The sequence below is a fragment of the Oncorhynchus masou genome, chromosome 29 (genome assembly GCF_036934945.1).
Source record: "Oncorhynchus masou masou isolate Uvic2021 chromosome 29, UVic_Omas_1.1, whole genome shotgun sequence".
NCBI lineage: Eukaryota > Metazoa > Chordata > Actinopteri > Salmoniformes > Salmonidae > Oncorhynchus > Oncorhynchus masou.
Window position 1 is genome coordinate 65,230,058 of NC_088240.1, and position 19,010 is coordinate 65,249,067.

At 45.1% G+C, this 19,010-nt stretch overlaps 1 pseudogene; it reads right to left on the reverse strand.

Annotated features, from left to right (window-relative positions):
* Positions 1–19,010, reverse strand: part of LOC135520299 (neural-cadherin-like) — a 146,381-nt pseudogene that overhangs the window by 12,709 nt on the left and 114,662 nt on the right.

Sequence of the window (19,010 nt, forward strand, 5' to 3'; positions counted from 1 at the left end):
ATGCTCCCCATAGCCTGACCAGTGCGGTGAGGTGGAATAGGCCGCACTGGGCTGTGCTGGCGAACTGGGGACACCATGCGCAAGGCTGGTGCCATGTACGCCGGCCCAAGGAGACGCACTGGAGACCAGATGCATAGAGCCGGCTTCATGGCACCTGGCTCGATGCCCACTCTAGCCCGGCCTATACGATGAGCTGGAATGTACCGCACCGGGCTATGCACCCGCACCGGGGACCCCGTACACTCCACAGCATAACACGGTGCCTGCCCGGTCCCTCTCGCTCTCCAGTAAGCACGGGCGCAGGTCTCCTACCTTGCTTCGCCACACTCCCCGTGTGCCACCCCCCAAGACATTTTTGGGGCTGACTCTCGGGTTTCCTCCTCATACCAGCGCCTCTCTGCCTTCGCTGCCTCCATCTCTGCTTTGGGGCGGCGATATTCCCCTGGCTGTGCCCAGGGTCCTCTCCCGTCTAGAATTTTCTCCCAATTCCACGAGTCCTGTGTCTTCGGCCGCTGTTGTTGCTTCCCATTACCACGCTGCTTGGTCCTCTGTTGGTGGGTGTTTCTGTAACGACATATTTCCTCATCCTCGTCTGAAGAGGTGTAGCAAGGATCGAACCAAAACGCAGCGTGGTAAGTGTCCATGTTTTAATAGTATAAACTGAACATGACACAATACAAAATAACAAAGTGAATATAAATGAAACAGTCCCGTGTGGCACAAACACTGACACAGGAAACAAACACCCACAAACCAACAGTGAAACCCAGGTTACCTAAGTATGATTCTCAATCAAAGACAACTAACGAAACCTGCCTCTGATTGAGAACCATACTAGGCCGAAACAGAAACCAAACATAGAAACACAAAACATAGACTGCCCACCCCAACTCACGCCCTGACCAACTAAATAAAGATAAAACAAAGGAAATAAAGGTCAGAACGTGACAATAATAATCTCATCATGTAGGCTATATGTGCTCTCTAGTCAACAGTGTGCAGATAGCGCTATTGGCTAGAGCGCACATGCCAATACCAGAGTGGGTACACTAGCTATATAACAAAACATTTTTTTGAGAGAAAACAATCAGTAGAGTTTAAAATACGATTGAAACCCATTGAACTTGTATTTTTGTATTCGTTACATGTGAATTTGACCGCAAAATATATTTTTATGTGCACTATGTCATCAGTTTTTGTTTAGCTGATTTTAGAATATTCACATGAAAATCGCCAATTGGATAGAAACCCAGCTAGTGCTAGCTTGTGCATAATATGGCTGGTCAGTAGTGGTCTTCAGTGGTCTGTAGTAGTCTAGTGGTCTACAGTTGTCTCCTCTTACCTCAGGTTGCCAGGGGTCTCTCCAGAAGCCTTGCAGCCAGACTGGTCTGTCTCCAGCACCTCCACCACTAGACCCTCCACCTCATTCACCACTGCCCCCGAACACTGGTCTAGGATCAGTTGAACTGCCTGGATTAAACACATCATATAGCACCACCGTCACGTTCACAGTCAGGTCCTAGCTCAGTTCATAATGTAAGCATCCCAATAAGGATTCCCCCTTCGGCTATTCCCCAATCCCCAACCATTCCCTCCTCCCAACCCCTCTGAGAATATGTCTGGACCTTTCCGTCACTGACGATGTCCAGGCGGTGCCATCGGCGGTCCGTGACGGTGGATCTCGCTGGGAGCTGCAGCGTCAGTGATCCCGATCCATGGCTGATGCTGAGGGTCGGAACGCCATTCCTCAATTCTGGAAGAGAGATAGGAAACAGGGATGAGGAGAGATAATAACCTTGAGATCACATAACAGTGGAAACACATTCTGATTCTCCATCAATCAATCTAGTCATTTTCACATACACATTCTTGGAAACAAGCCAATTTAGCCACCAAGCGCTTGAAACTGGCTGACTCACCAATATAGAGTTACATTGATGAGTCAGCCGCCTTAATGTTGCATTAACAGTATGCTTGTGAAAGTGTGTATGACTACATGGTGTGTGACCTGACCAACCTCTGTGTTCTACACTGCTACTCGGTTGAGCAGAACCAGTGAAAAATGCTTCACCGCAATCAATTCAGCAGCCATGTTCGATTTGCTATCCCCGGAGCGGGCGAACGTGGAGCAGGCTCGATAATTACATAAATTAATGGGACTGGGCTACCAAACAGATTATGTAAGGCCTTTCTAAAGGCCAAACTGGACTAATCTTTTAGGGACATATAGAACCACTGGGATGTGACATTAGGATTAGGGGGGACATGACTTGACATTAAAGCCACATGGCTTATAGGGACCTGAATATGACGCAGGCTTATTTTTTATTTTTTTTAACCTGTTATTTTACCAGGTAAGTTGACTGAGAACACGTTCTAATTTGCAGCAACAACCTGGGGAATAGTTACAGGAGGGGGATGAATGAGCCAATTGTAAACTGGGGATTATTAGGTGACCGTGATGGTTTGATGGCCATATTGGGAATTTAGCCAGGACACCAGGGTTAACAACCCTACTCTTACGATAAGTGCCATGGGATCTTTAATGACCTCAGAGAGTCAGGACACCCATTTAACGTCCCATCCGAAAGACGGCACCCTACACAGGGTAGTGTCCCCAATCACTGCCCTGGGGCATTGGGATAGTTTTTAGAGGAAAGAGTGCCTCCTACTGACCCTCCAACACCACTTCCAGCAGCATCTGGTCTCCCATCCAGGAACTGCCCAGGACCAACCCTGCTTAGCTTCAGAAGCAAGCAAGCTTATGAGGATATGAGTATGCCACCTTCACTAGAGGTTTGATCAAGAGTGCTGGTTGCCAGTCGATCCCCATATTGCTTACCTATCAATTTCCAGACACCTTGAAAGTAGGAAGTAGGAGTAAGTGGGTTGGACTTCGGTGTGGTTGTTTCTGTTCAGGCCCTACATGTAGGCTGTCTGTTCTTACCCAGAGCAATGTAGTCCTCCTGCTCTCCGGCCTGGGCGGGGCCTAGAGGGCCGTTGTAGAGCAGCAGCCCATTGGCTGACTCGGTTATGAACTCTAATGAGATGTGGCTCTGAAAGCAAAGCCTGATGGGAGGGAACCAGGCGTAACCCTGGCCGTGGAAGGTGTGCTTGGTCTGCTGGCACTCAGGCCCGTCAAACATGGGTGGACACTTGCACCTGAATGGCAGGGGAGAAACATTGCAAACGTGTTATTTCGAATGCTAATGCTAACAGCGAGAGCTCATGGTCCAACTGTCTCTGGCCGTTATACCTGTATCCCAACTCGCTGTCCTGACAGGTGCCTCCGTTGAGGCAGGGGTTGCGGGGGTAGGAGGAGCAGGCCTGGTGCAGGCTCTCTCTGGCCCTGCAGCCGCAGCGTGCCTCAGAGGAGGCGGAGACAGACACCAGGGAGGTGTTCCCGGAGCTGAGGGCGGTGGGGGTGAGGCTGAAGGTGACGTCGCTGCTGCAGCCACCCGACTGACTGCAGTCTGTGTAGGGACACTCGTCTATACCCACCTGGGAGATAGACACACCCAGCGCCGCTTCCAACTGAGAGGAGGGGGGAGAGAAAGAGAGAGTCAGTCTACTGCCTGTCAGCGAAATCAAATTGGTTTGATATCATCTTCATATCAGTCTTTCATAGACTTAATTTACAGCCAGGTGATGTCTCTGGATGAATTCATTCTAACTCAATCTGACTCCAATGGCTTAAAAGCAACTCACCAGCTTCATCCAGCTTAACAGGCAGCAGTAAAACTGTCAGTGACTCACATCCAGTGTATAAACAACTGCTTCTGGGCAGCGCAACACTCACTACAAAACAGTTTAGGATTTATGGACGAGTGAGGACTTCATAAAGACTCAAACGTTCTCTCCTGTCATCCCTCTTTTTCTCTCCTGTCATCCCTCTTTTTCTCTCCATCCATCTCTCTCCCTTTCTGTTCCCCCGGCACAAGCTTGGGTCACCAGCTGCTATCTCATGCCTTAAATGGATATGAAAGATTTACACACACCACCGCTGTGCGCGTGTGATTAAGTGTGTGTGAGAGTTTAAATGTGTACGCGTGTGAGTGATGAAATATGTAGGTTGTTGAGCATGGTGTCAGTGTGGGTGTTTAAGTGTGTGTGAGATTTTAAATATTAGTTTCTTTTTAGTAGTGCATCACTGTGTGTGAGATAGTGTGAATGTTTGTAACGTTGTCTAGTGTGAAGCTTTATGCGTATTCAGACTCTTATATGAGAGACTTAGTGTGTATCCCGTCTTTACCTTAGCTTTATGCGTATTCAGACTCTTATATGTGAGACTTAGTGTGTATACCGTCTTTACCTTAGCTTTATGCGTATTCAGACTCTTTATGAGAGACTTAGTGTGTATCCCTTCTTTACCTTAGCTTTATGCGTATTCAGACTCTTATATGAGAGACTTAGTGTGTATACCGTCTTTACCTTAGCTTTATGCGTATTCAGACTCTTTATGAGAGATTTAGTGTGTATCCCGTCTTTACTTCAGCTTTATGCGTATTCAGACTCTTATATGAGAGACTTAGTGTGTATCCCGTCTTTACCTTAGCTTTATGCGTATTCAGACTCTTTATGAGAGATTTAATGTGTATCCCGTCTTTACTTCAGCTTTATGCGTATTCAGACTCTTATATGAGAGACTTAGTGTGTATCCCGTCTTTACCTTAGCTTTATGCGTATTCAGACTCTTTATGAGAGATTTAGTGTGTATCCCGTCTTTACTTCAGCTTTATGCGTATTCAGACTCTTATATGAGAGACTTAGTGTGTATCCCGTCTTTACCTTAGCTTTATGCGTATTCAGACTCTTATATGAGAAACATGTGTATCCCGTCTTTACCTTAGCTTTATGCATATTCAGACTCTTATATGAGAGACTTAGTGTGTATCCCGTCTTTACCTTAGCTTTATGCGTATTCAGACTCTTATATGAGAGATTTAGTGTGTATCCCGTCTTTACCTTAGCTTTATGCGTATTCAGACTCTTATATGAGAGACTTAGTGTGTATCCCTTCTTTACCTTAGCTTTATGCGTATTCAGACTCTTATATGAGAGACATGTGTATCCCGTCTTTACCTTAGCTTTATGCGTATTCAGACTCTTATATGAGAGACTTAGTGTGTATCCCTTCTTTACCTTAGCTTTATGCGTATTCAGACTCTTATATGAGAGACTTAGTGTGTATCCCGTCTTTACCTTAGCTTTATGCGTATTCAGACTCTTATATGAGAGACTTAGTGTGTATACCGTCTTTACCTTAGCTTTATGCGTATTCAGACTCTTATATGAGAGACTTAGTGTGTATCCCGTCTTTACCTTAGCTTTATGCGTATTCAGACTCTTATATGAGAGACTTAGTGTGTATCCCGTCTTTACTTCAGCTTTATGCGTATTCAGACTCTTATATGAGAGACTTAGTGTGTATCCCGTCTTTACCTTAGCTTTATGCGTATTCAGACTCTTATATGAGAAACATGTGTATCCCGTCTTTACCTTAGCTTTATGCATATTCAGACTCTTATATGAGAGACTTAGTGTGTATCCCGTCTTTACCTTAGCTTTATGCGTATTCAGACTCTTATATGAGAGATTTAGTGTGTATCCCGTCTTTACCTTAGCTTTATGCGTATTCAGACTCTTATATGAGAGACTTAGTGTGTATCCCTTCTTTACCTTAGCTTTATGCGTATTCAGACTCTTATATGAGAGACATGTGTATCCCGTCTTTACCTTAGCTTTATGCGTATTCAGACTCTTATATGAGAGACTTAGTGTGTATCCCTTCTTTACCTTAGCTTTATGCGTATTCAGACTCTTATATGAGAGACTTAGTGTGTATCCCGTCTTTACCTTAGCTTTATGCGTATTCAGACTCTTATATGAGAGACTTAGTGTGTATCCCTTCTTTACCTTAGCTTTATGCGTATTCAGACTCTTATATGAGAGACTTAGTGTGTATACCGTCTTTACCTTAGCTTTATGCGTATTCAGACTCTTATATGAGAGACTTAGTGTGTATCCCGTCTTTACCTTAGCTTTATGCGTATTCAGACTCTTATATGAGAGACTTAGTGTGTATCCCGTCTTTACCTTAGCTTTATGCGTATTCAGACTCTTATATGAGAGACTTAGTGTGTATACCGTCTTTACCTTAGCTTTATGCGTATTCAGACTCTTATATGAGAGACTTAGTGTGTATCCCGTCTTTACCTTAGCTTTATGCGTATTCAGACTCTTATATGAGAGACTTAGTGTGTATCCGTCTTTACTTCAGCTTTATGCGTATTCAGACTCTTATATGAGAGACTTAGTGTGTATCCCGTCTTTACCTTAGCTTTATGCGTATTCAGACTCTTATATGAGAAACATGTGTATCCCGTCTTTACCTTAGCTTTATGCATATTCAGACTCTTATATGAGAGACTTAGTGTGTATCCCGTCTTTACCTTAGCTTTATGCGTATTCAGACTCTTATATGAGAGACTTAGTGTGTATCCCGTCTTTACCTTAGCTTTATGCGTATTCAGACTCTTATATGAGAGACTTAGTGTGTATCCCGTCTTTACCTTAGCTTTATGCGTATTCAGACTCTTATATGAGAGACTTAGTGTGTATCCCTTCTTTACCTTAGCTTTATGCGTATTCAGACTCTTATATGAGAGACTTAGTGTGTATACCGTCTTTACCTTAGCTTTATGCGTATTCAGACTCTTATATGAGAGACTTAGTGTGTATCCCGTCTTTACCTTAGCTTTATGCGTATTCAGACTCTTATATGAGAGACTTAGTGTGTATCCCGTCTTTACTTCAGCTTTATGCGTATTCAGACTCTTATATGAGAGACTTAGTGTGTATCCCGTCTTTACCTTAGCTTTATGCGTATTCAGACTCTTATATGAGAAACATGTGTATCCCGTCTTTACCTTAGCTTTATGCATATTCAGACTCTTATATGAGAGACTTAGTGTGTATCCCGTCCTTACCTTAGCTTTATGCGTATTCAGACTCTTATATGAGAGATTTAGTGTGTATCCCGTCTTTACCTTAGCTTTATGCGTATTCAGACTCTTATATGAGAGACTTAGTGTGTATCCCTTCTTTACCTTAGCTTTATGCGTATTCAGACTCTTATATGAGAGACATGTGTATCCCGTCTTTACCTTAGCTTTATGCGTATTCAGACTCTTATATGAGAGACTTAGTGTGTATCCCTTCTTTACCTTAGCTTTATGCGTATTCAGACTCTTATATGAGAGACTTAGTGTGTATCCCGTCTTTACCTTAGCTTTATGCGTATTCAGACTCTTATATGAGAGACTTAGTGTGTATCCCTTCTTTACCTTAGCTTTATGCGTATTCAGACTCTTATATGAGAGACTTAGTGTGTATACCGTCTTTACCTTAGCTTTATGCGTATTCAGACTCTTATATGAGAGACTTAGTGTGTATCCCGTCTTTACCTTAGCTTTATGCGTATTCAGACTCTTATATGAGAGACTTAGTGTGTATCCCGTCTTTACCTTAGCTTTATGCGTATTCAGACTCTTATATGAGAGACTTAGTGTGTATCCCTTCTTTACCTTAGCTTTATGCGTATTCAGACTCTTATATGAGAGACTTAGTGTGTATACCGTCTTTACCTTAGCTTTATGCGTATTCAGACTCTTATATGAGAGACTTAGTGTGTATCCCGTCTTTACCTTAGCTTTATGCGTATTCAGACTCTTATATGAGAGACTTAGTGTGTATCCCGTCTTTACCTTAGCTTTATGCGTATTCAGACTCTTATATGTGAGACTTAGTGTGTATCCCGTCTTTACCTTAGCTTTATGCGTATTCAGACTCTTTATGAGAGACTTAGTGTGTATCCCGTCTTTACCTTAGCTTTATGCGTATTCAGACTCTTATATGAGAGACTTAGTGTGTATCCCGTCTTTACCTTAGCTTTATGCGTATTCAGACTCTTATATGAGAGACTTAGTGTGTATCCCGTCTTTACCTTAGCTTTATGCGCCATCACATTGCCGTGGAGTTTCTCGGCCTTGTAGTACGGCGAGCCATGGGCGGCGAACCACACGTTGATCTCGCGCTCACCCTGGCGGTTGCCATTGGCGACAGAGAAGACGTGGATGTTGTCCCGGCCGGTCTGGAGAAGCTCGGAGAGGAGACGACCCAGGCGGGAGAAAGAACTCTCCTGACCCGGTGCACTACTGAAGAACTGTTCCACTGTGATGTCTGCCCAACAGGATGGGGGGGTTGAATGGTCAGTACACTCAATTCATCATTTTGTAGTTCAACACACCACAAAGTGGAATGTTCCTTGCAAAACACTCCCCTGCCCAATGTTCTACAGGTAATGATAGAACAGATCAGTCGGATGCATGTAAATGCTCAGCTGGTGTCTGGGGCTGTTATGAACCTCGACCGTAGGGACCTATTAGATACAAGAAAGCCTGCCACACAGCACTCTGGCAGGCATGTCATCACACGTGACATGGTTACTATGGAAACATTATGACAGCATTAGCTCCTTATGGGCTGTGGTCAGTGACCACGAAAAAGAGTGAAAAGTGAGAATATTGGCTGATACACTAGGTTGCAAAACACTCACTGGACAGGCGCAAAGAGCCAGCGTTCTGGACCGCCTCCTCGTCCAGCTCCATGACGACGACCTCTGCAGTGGAGGTCACGTCGGGCCAGGTCTTGTCGGAGACACGCACCTCAAGGCTGTAGGAACCCACCGGCACAGGGGCCCCCTCTCTGATAATCAACTGGCCTGAGTTGTGGTTCAGACTGAACAACCCGCTGAGAGAGGGAGGAGGGAGGAGGAGATGGAGGGAGAGAGCGAGATAGAGGGAGAGAGAAATGGAAGAAGATCGAAAGGTAGTGGGAATAGAAGTAAAAGAGAGGGGGGGTGAGAACAGAGAGTAAGAGAGATCAGCAGTAGTCCCCCCGGTGTTCATCCATGCAGGACTCTCCCTGGCCTCCCTCCATGCTCACCATCTCACATTAAAACACTGAACTGTCCAGGGAGACAGCCACATGCATTATAGATGGCTTCACTATCAGTATCAATGCAACCCCCTCTTCCCTACCTCTCCTCCACTCTACCAACACCCCTCCCTCCTCCCACCTAGCCCCCTGTTAACTCCATTTCTCTATTCCCTGCATACCCAGTTCAGTGTTCACTCTACCTATTCCCAGCCTCTTGGGTTCCTTCTACGTCTACTCCCCTTAGACACCTTCTCACTACACTAACCCCACCAGCCCGACCTAAGCCCCATGCTAATGCTGCAGAACTTTCTATCCTATCCTGCTCCTAAAGTCTACTTCTCACTTCTCTAACTTTTCTTACTCACATGTCCTTGTTCCCTCTATTACAGTGACTCTTCTCCTTCCCAGCTATCTACTCATATCTTCTCTCCCCTTCCATCTATCATCCCTCTATTTACTTGGCCCCTGTCCACTCTGGTCCTTATCACTGGCTCAGATCATGACAAGGGAATGATGATGGTTCTGCTGTGACTATCTCCATCTACCTCACTCTCTCCTCATCTCTCAAGTTAGAGGTCAATGCCAAGGAGTTCATTGATGTCTTTCAAAATGTCTCTGTTTTTGAAGCTTCCGTCTCAACTGAAGATGGAGGGGGGGGGGACAAGGCATTTCTAAGAAATAGGGAATGCCCATGTGGACAAAGAAAGAAGCAGTACAGTATGTAAGCTCAGCTCTATAGAGCCTTTGTACAACTGGAGCAACAGACACATGTTTATGGCTGCGTTATTGTTTAAGCATCACATTGTTTGATGGCACACGAAGGTAAGTACCATCACACACTGGCCCACGATCAAACATGTCTACCCAGACTATTCACATCGCCCCCTCCCCGCTCCACACCACTGGCAATTTCTGTTGTCATCTATGCATAGTCACTTTAATTAACTCTACCTACATGTACATACTACCTCAACTAACCAGTGCCCCCGTACATTGACTCTGTACTGCCACCCCCCCGTATATGTTGTTATTTCGTACTGCTCCTCTTTAATTACTTGTTACTTTTATCTCTTATTCTTATCCGGATTTTTTGAAACAGATCTGTCGGTTAGGAGCTCGTAAGTAAGCGTTTCACTGTAAGGTCTACTACACCTGTTGTATTCGGCGCATGTGACTACTTCAATTTGATTTGATAAGAGGTTTGAAAAGGTGCCGTAGCTCTCTCTTACATAACATGACCTTCAGAAGTCAGGCCGAACGAGGTAATCAACTGAGCCATAAGAAAATTAAACCGGCTGGCCCAATCGAAGAGGTGCTGAGCTGTGGAGAGATGTGTGTTATGTCTTCCCTCCCCGGGAGACCAGGTTAACAGGTTGATGTAATACATTAATGAATCCCTGTTTGCAGAGCCAGCCGGGGCAAACATGCAACACAGCACTTTGGAGACAGAAAACAAATAGGCTTCAAATCATCATCTACACGGATGGCTGGTAGGTATAATGAGATGATCCATATAGTTTGGTCCTTCAAGATGCATTGGGATCTGCTGACTGGGGATTCAACATGGTAATGGCTCTTTCTTGCTCACTTTCTCTCTCTCTCTGTTGTTCCTTGTCATATTTTCGTGTGCTTACTAGTTCTCCAGATTATAGGTGTCTCATTAGAGGGAGAGGTGCGAGCAGCGTAATCAGCTTCTTTTCAGTGCACACCAAACATTGCGCACCCATCAAACAAAACCAGAGCGTCGTTCTTCGCTTCACTGAGAATTTTCAATACAATTCTTTATGAAGTATTAATAATGGTGCTCCTGACAATTCATATCTCGCTTTCCCTCTCTCCCTTCCAATCTATTTCTACTTTCTCTGCTTCTCTCACACGACCTGTTTCTCCTTCCCCTAACATTTCTCTTTCTCTCCTTTTACATTCTCTCTCTCTTTCAATCCCACACTTTTCTTCCCTCATTTCTCCCCTCTTTCCTCCCCTCTTTCCTCCCCTCTTTCCTCCCCTCTTTTTGTACACTCTTTTGTCTTATTCTCTTTTCCTCTCTGTGGCCGGGCTTCATTCCAACTTTAGTGAGGAGATCAAAGTACCTGGGGGGTTTGCCTTTGAATCTGTAAACCTTTTCGCTCCAGTCATCAAGGTCAGGGGATTGAACCTGTCCAAGCACTGTTGTGGGGAGAACACCTACGGGGGAAAACTCAGAATTAGGTGCTGGAAGACAACACCACCCTGTGGTACACCTAAAGCTCTCAGAGTGAGAGAAAGAAAGAAAGAAAGAAAGAGAGAGGAGGAGGAGGAGGGGAGGAGGAGGAGGGGAGAAGATAAGTTGGAGAGCGTCACCTCGTTGGCACATATGGACACGGTTTTGAAGACACAGCAGGGGAAGTGCACACATTAGCATGTTAGCTCCTGTTTTCCCTCCAAAAAGCTAAATGGAGTGCTGTAATCCCCTTAGGTGTGAAATAAAATAAAACATGTAATGGCTCCTGTTTATATGCCTATCAAACCTGGGACTTAAGCTTAAGTAAATTGTTTGCTTCATGGCATTTTGGAAATACATGATGAATTCTTATTAGAGGGTTAATGTACTTTCATCTGGCAAAACACCTACAGAGAATGCGCAAACAATACATTACAGAGTTTTTCCAGCAGTAACATCAAGCTGACAGATGGCCTGAAATACTAAATAAGTGATGTGGGGCTTCAAGAGGCCATACGCATTCAACTGTGACATGTAGTGCTGTAACAACATCAGCAGAATACTGGAGAAACATACCCTGGTAGCTGTACACAAAGAAGTCTGTGTGGCCCGGAGAGTGGGCGTGGTCATTCCTGTCGCCGATGACAACCGTCAGTGTGCTGGTTGAGCTCATTGGGGGAGAGCCGCTGTCAATCATGAGAATGGGAAGGCGGTACTCCTTCTGGCGTTCACGGTCAAAGGTTCGCAGGGTAGTCAGTGCAGCGCTACCGTTGCGCAGGTCAGTCAGGTTGAAATTGGTAGCATCGGAGGTTAACATCAGGAGACGGATGGAAAATGGTCCACCATTGGGTGAGGAGTCACGGTCGGCTGCGTGAAGAAGCAGGGACGTATCGTTTATTCTCACCGCCTGGGGGGCAGCCATGTTTTCCCACACAATGGGCTTGTAGGGCACCTCAAACTCTGGCCCGTTGTCATTGACGTCCAGTACAGTAACCATGACGATGGCGGTGCCGGTGAGTGGCGGGATGCCCGTGTCGGTGGCCAGGACCATGAGTCTGTGCTGGGATACCATTTCCCGGTCCAGAGAGTCAGACACCACCACCCAGCCTGACTGGTCCACCAGGAACTGCCCGTTGGGGTCAGACTCTTTGGCAATGCTGTAGGAGAAGCGGCCATTTAGTCCTGAGTCCAGATCGGCAGCGGTGACTTGAGCCACAATGGTGCCAACAGACACGTCCTCAGACATGGCAGGAGCCTCATAGAACTGTGGGAAGAAGACGGGCGCGTGGTCGTTGGAATCCTCCACCTGAACCAGGCAGTATGCCAGGCTGAAGAAGTCTGCGTCTTCTGCCTTCAAAGTCAAGTTGAACGTTCTCTCGTGGGGCTTTTCAAAGTCCATCTTCTTCTTCAGCCGCACCACACCACGCCGGTTCGCCTTGTCGGTCTCCACAAAGAACTTCCTGTCCTCATCGCCTCCGACGATGCTGAAAGTGACCACTGCGTTCTCACCCTGGTCGCCATCGCTGGCGGAGACTGCCAGTACCTCGCTGTTTATCTCTAGGTCCTCTGTCACCTATTAATGTTGATAAAAAAATTACATGAAAATATTGATAACAAAATACTCATCAAACATATTACAGAGCAACAGTGTTGGGGGGAACAGGTGTGTTTTGAGCAGGTGAACAAACCTGGGCAGTGTAGACCCTCTGGGTGAAGACTGGTGGATGGTCATTGACATCTGATACCATGATAGTAGCCGTCCCAGTCCCGGACAAGCCCCCACCATCCCTGGCCTCAACCACAACCAGATAGCGGTCCTCCGCCTCACGGTCCAGGGACCGTAGAACTGTACTGATGGTTCCAGTTGAAGGGTTGATGGAGAACAGATTGAGGTTGATCTCGTTGCGAACGTTTTGTACGATGCGGTAGGTCAGTATGGCATTCTTCCCGGCCTTGGGGTCATCTAAATCCGTGGCCCTCATCTCCATCACTGAGGTGTCGGCGGGAGAGTTCTCAGGCACGTGGCCAACAAAGCAGCCTGAAGCGTCCGGCGCCGGGCATGGGAAGACTGGTGCGTTGTCATTGATGTCACGAACTTCCAAAAGGACGTCAGCAAAGCCAGTGAGTCCCGCCCCTCCCTCATCGGTGGCCAGGACCAGGAAACGCCAGGCTGGGCGCTCCTCACGGTCCAGACGGCGTTGGGCGTAGATGCGGCCCGTACGCTCATCGATGGTGAACTCGCTGCCGGCTCCCTGGCCGTGGAGTGAGTAGCGCAGGGCGCTCTGGTCTGCGTCCTGGTCTGGGTCGGTGGCTGAAACCTACAAACAGGAAACACACAAAAACCTAGCATTAGACAGTAGGGCCGGATAGAGTCTGCTGTAAATTTTTCTTTTCAATGAAGTTAACTATGAATATATCATTTGATTTAACCATTTCTGTTGATTTACGGATATTCTGCCTCTTCAGATTCCATCGGGTTCCAAAAATAGGACATGAAAAGAGCATTGATTGCAGTAGCCAATATACAGTCCGTTGCCTTACAACAAAAATAAGACTATTTTCCTTGTTTCCGCTATAGATAATTAACCTGCCTTCATGTTATCTCTGTCTGAAGGACAAGCTCAGACACTTCCCCCCACATCTATCACCAGAACGCACAATGCAATTAAAAGTTAATAGATGCCAGCAAAAGAAGAAATATACTTTCTTTCTTCCTCTCTTCTCCTCTCACCGGAGGGTTTGTTTACAAAAGCCTTTGAAAGTTGATCTTTTTTTTCTCTCCATTTCCTGACAATGCAATGAGAAGACAATATCGAGACATTGTGCGGCGTACGACAGCGAAGGCCAGGTAAATACTCATTTCAAATTGGATTTCCTATCTTTTTTCTTTCGGCAGGATTATATTCATATACAGAGCGAAGGAAATTTGGGGAAGGGATGGCTGCCTGCCACACACTGGAAACTATTAAGTGCATTAGAGGGGAACTGAGTGCACATCAAATCAATTCCAACTCCAGGAAAGCAGCCCTGGGTTGAATACTGTGACACATGCCTCTCTCTGGGATTACTTCCATGCCCTCATGAATCGTACTCCTTTTGAATCTGATTTACCTTGGCGACATGCACATACAGTATTACTGGGAATTAGTGGGAATAGGTGTGACGAAACTAGGCTGGATACACAATGAAAGCCTAAGAAAAAGCAGGAGGCTCCACAACTATTTATCGTGGGTAAACTGTGGCTGCTCATGTTGAGTAGTATTAGGTATCAACACATTAGGATAGGAATATACCATTGGAGCCTGTTTGATTTCACATAATGTCCACATGTGCGATGAGTTACTGTATATATTATGTGACTTGAGAGGTGAAACCAAAGCCACATTTCCATCAATGGGTGGACAATGTCACTGCATTCACTTCCATTCTATTAAATGTTTTAATACTGCATGTATAAAACAGAACTTCCTCACAGCAAGTTTAGCTTTATCAAAAAAGGCTTTCAAATATCAGTTGTCATACACTGCTTATGTCGTTGTTACAAAGGGGCTATGTATGAATGGCCTCTGACCTCCAGCTAAAGACAGGAGGCTCTGTAAGTTAATGAAACAACCTAATGGTGTAATGCACTGTTTATGTGGCGGTTATAAGAGGTAAACCAGTATGTATGGCCTATAGTAGGGATCATCTACTAGATTCAGTCGCGGGACAATTCTTTTCTTGAGCGGATGGTCAGGGGCCGGTACATAATTACAAATAAACTGAAAATTGAGCGCAAGAAACCCAAACATATATACTATTTGACTAAAACATAATCATTTCAAACCTTGCTTACATTTGTATACGGGTGTCTCTATAGTACGTGTCAGAGTTCCAAAATTAAAATAATTTGCAGCTGATTTCCTGGTGTTGAAAATAAAATATTTAAAAACAAATTTGCCCAGAAAACTTGGGGAACCAAATAAAACCACCTGCGGTCCAAATTCGGCACATGAGCCGCCAGTTGGGGAACCCTGGCCTATAGTATGTATGACATCTGACCTCCAGCACGAAGACGGGCAGCTCGGTCAGCTCCTCTGTGACAGCGGCATGGTACTCTGTCTGGCCGAAGACGGGCGCCTCGTCGTTGCGGTTCACCACCTGGACCACCACTAGGCTCTCGTTCTCCCATTTCCCGTCGGAAGCCACCAGTCTCAGCTCATAGCGCTGCTCCATCTCGTAGTCTAAATGTTGGGCCACAAAGATGGTGCCCACCTCTGGCTCCACGTCAAAGGTGCCCATGGTGTTGCCAGAGGTTATCTGGTAGCGGAGCTTGGCGTTGGCACCTGGACAAGGAGATATGGCTGTTTCAAGGTTGCTTTTATTGGTTAGACAATGTAGAACTAGTAGTCCATGATAGAGGAGGAGAAAGGATGACATAGTTACAGGCAGTATGCTGTGGTATGTGTGTGCTCACTCTCACACACAAGCCTACAGGCTAACAATCTGCACACGTACAAACACGTGACGCACAAAAACTCAAAAACGACCTCACACTTCCAACAGCCCTCCACATTAAAGAACAACCCACCCAATACCCTCTCTGAGTCACACAATGCCATCCGACTATCAAATATTTTGGAGGAAAACATCATTGGACAGAATACAGAAGGCAGTGAGGGGTGGTCTCACCCACCCCCACCTCAACTTTGTCTCAGGCACCACCCGTCCTCCTCCCTCCCTGGCCCTTCATGTCCTCAGTGTGTTCAGTTAAAAAATACACAGAACAAATGAACATAGAGTACCAGTCAAAAGTTTGTACACACTTACTGATTACAGGGTTTTTCTTTATGTTTACTATTTTATACATTGTAGAATAATAGTAAAGACATCAAAACTATTAAATAACATACAGTGCCTTGCGAAAGTATTCGGCCCCCTTGAACTTTGCGATCTTTTGCCACATTTCAGGCTTCAAACATAAAGATATAAAACTGTATTTTTTTGTGAAGAATCAACAACAAGTGGGACACAATCATGAAGTGGAACGACATTTATTGGATATTTCAAACTTTTTTAATAAATCAAAAACTGAAAAATTGGGCGTGCAAAATTATTCAGCCCCTTTACTTTCAGTGCAGCAAACTCTCTCCAGAAGTTCAGTGAGGATCTCTGAATGATCCAATGTTGACCTAAATGACTAATGATGATAAATACAATCCACCTGTGTGTAATCAAGTCTCCGTATAAATGCACCTGCACTGTGATAGTCTCAGAGGTCCGTTAAAAGCGCAGAGAGCATCATGAAGAACAAAGAACACACCAGGCAGGTCCGAGATACTGTTGTGAAGAAGTTTAAAGCCGGATTTGGATACAAAAAGATTTCCCAAGCTTTAAACATCCCAAGGAGCACTGTGCAAGCGATAATATTGAAATGGAAGGAGTATCAGACCACTGCAAATCTACCAAGACCTGGCCGTCCCTCTAAACTTTCAGCTCATACAAGGAGAAGACTGATCAGAGATGCAGCCAAGAGGCCCATGATCACTCTGGATGAACTGCAGAGATCTACAGCTGAGGTGGGAGACTCTGTCCATAGGACAACAATCAGTCGTATATTGCACAAATCTGGCCTTTATGGAAGAGTGGCAAGAAGAAAGCCATTTCTTAAAGATATCCATAAAAAGTGTCGTTTAAAGTTTGCCACAAGCCACCTGGGAGACACACCAAAGGTGCTCTGGTCAGATGAAACCAAAATTTAACTTTTTGGCAACAATGCAAATCGTTATGTTTGGCGTAAAAGCAACACAGCCCATAACCCTGAACACACCATCCCCACTGTCAAACATGGTGGTGGCAGCATCATGGTTTGGGCCTGCTTTTCTTCAGCAGGGACAGGGAAGATGGTTACAATTGATGGGAAGATGGATGGAGCCAAATACAGGACCATTCTGGAAGAAAACCTGATGGAGTCTGCAAAAGGCCTGAGACTGGGACGGAGATTTGTCTTCCAACAAGACAATGATCCAAAACATAAAGCAAAATCTACAATGGGATGGTTCAAAAATAAACATATCCAGGTGTTAGAATGGCCAAGTCCAAGTCCAGACCTGAATCCAATCGAGAATCTGTGGAAAGAACTGAAAACTGCTGTTCACAAATGCTCTCCATCCAACCTCACTGAGCTCGAGCTGTTTTGCAAGGAGGAATGGGAAAAAATTTCAGTCTCTCGATGTGCAAAACTGATAGAGACATACCCCAAGCGACTTACAGCTGTAATCGCAGCAAAAGGTGGCGCTACAAAGTATTAACTTAAGGGGGCTGAATAATTTTGCACGCCCAATTTTTCAGTTTTTGATTTGTTAAAAAAGTTTGAAATATCCAATAAATGTCATTCCACTTCATGATTGTGTCCCACTTGTTGTTGATTCTTCACAAAAAATACAGTTTTATATCTTTATGTTTGAAGCCTGAAATGTGGCAAAAGTTCGCAAAATTCAAGGGGGCCGAATACTTTCGCAAGGCACTGTATAAGTAATCATGCAGTAACCAAAAAAGTGTTAAACAAATATATTTGAGATTCTTCAAAGTAGCCACCCTTTTGCCGTGATGACAGCTTTGCACACTCTTGGCATTCTCTCAACCAGCTTCATGAGGTAGTCACCTGGAATGCATAGTAAAAATAAAGAAAAATCCTTGAATGAGTAGGTGTGTGCAAACCTTTGACTGGTACTGTAAATATTTGTGAATACTCTCACGCATGCATGTAGACATCTTTCTAATTTCCTCTCTTCTTTTATCTCATTTATCTCTCTTATCCTCACCAATTATCTTATCTCCTCTCCTCTTCACTCTCCCATTCCTCCGCTCTAACCTCATCTACTCTACCGCTGTCAACCCTAATCAGATACCCCATCAGAAGCGGAAAGGAGAGGGCTAGGTCAGGATGGCGTTCCCGGTCTGGGAAATGGGAATAATGAGATGGGATCAAAGGAGTCTGAATCCTGACTGCTGGTGTCTGTCATGTTAGAGTGCTGGGTGCTCAATCTCGGAGCTCCACAGTGGGACCTTCATACTAGTCCTTATAAAGCTATGCAAGAGCTGAATAAGGACATGGTTGGGGTTCTACAGTAGTTAGGAGTCTGATGAGTAGAGATGTATGAAAAGGACTGTCAAGAATGCAGATGTGCACAAGGCTGGATGATTTACACTAAACATGACACATTCCATTCCATAAACAATCTCCATTTCATATTGTACTAGTTCCTGCACCAGCTTCCCATCCCCATGCTCAGATATGTGCGCATAAAAACAAACACACACTGTTTCTCTCTCTCTCACTCTTTCTTTTTTTCTTTCTCTCTCTCACAGACACACACATACCCACACTCCCTGTCTGCCTGCGTCTGGCTCGGGCCCTGTTTACCAGCACGGAGGAGAGTTTAGGAGACAAACACCATCTGTGTGAGACATGTCGGGCCTTCATTACGACATGTCATGCTCCGATTGGGAGTGTGTGTGGAGGGGGCTTAAGTGCGCTGCCCGTCAAAGCTTCTGAGCACGATCTGCCGTGAGACTCGCCAAGAGGGTGTGTGTGTGTTGAGTGAGTGAGTGAGTAAGTGTGTAAGTGTGTGTTGGGTGAGTGAGTAAGTGTGTGATTGTGTGTTGGTTGAGTGAGTAAATGTGCGAGTGTGTGTTGGGTGAGTGAGTAAGTGTGTGATTGTGTGTTGGTTGAGTGAATAAGTGAGCAAGTGTGTGTTGGGTGAGTGAGTAAGTGTGCAAGTGTGTGTTGGGTGAGTGAGTAAGTGTGTGAGTGTGTGTTGGGTGAGTG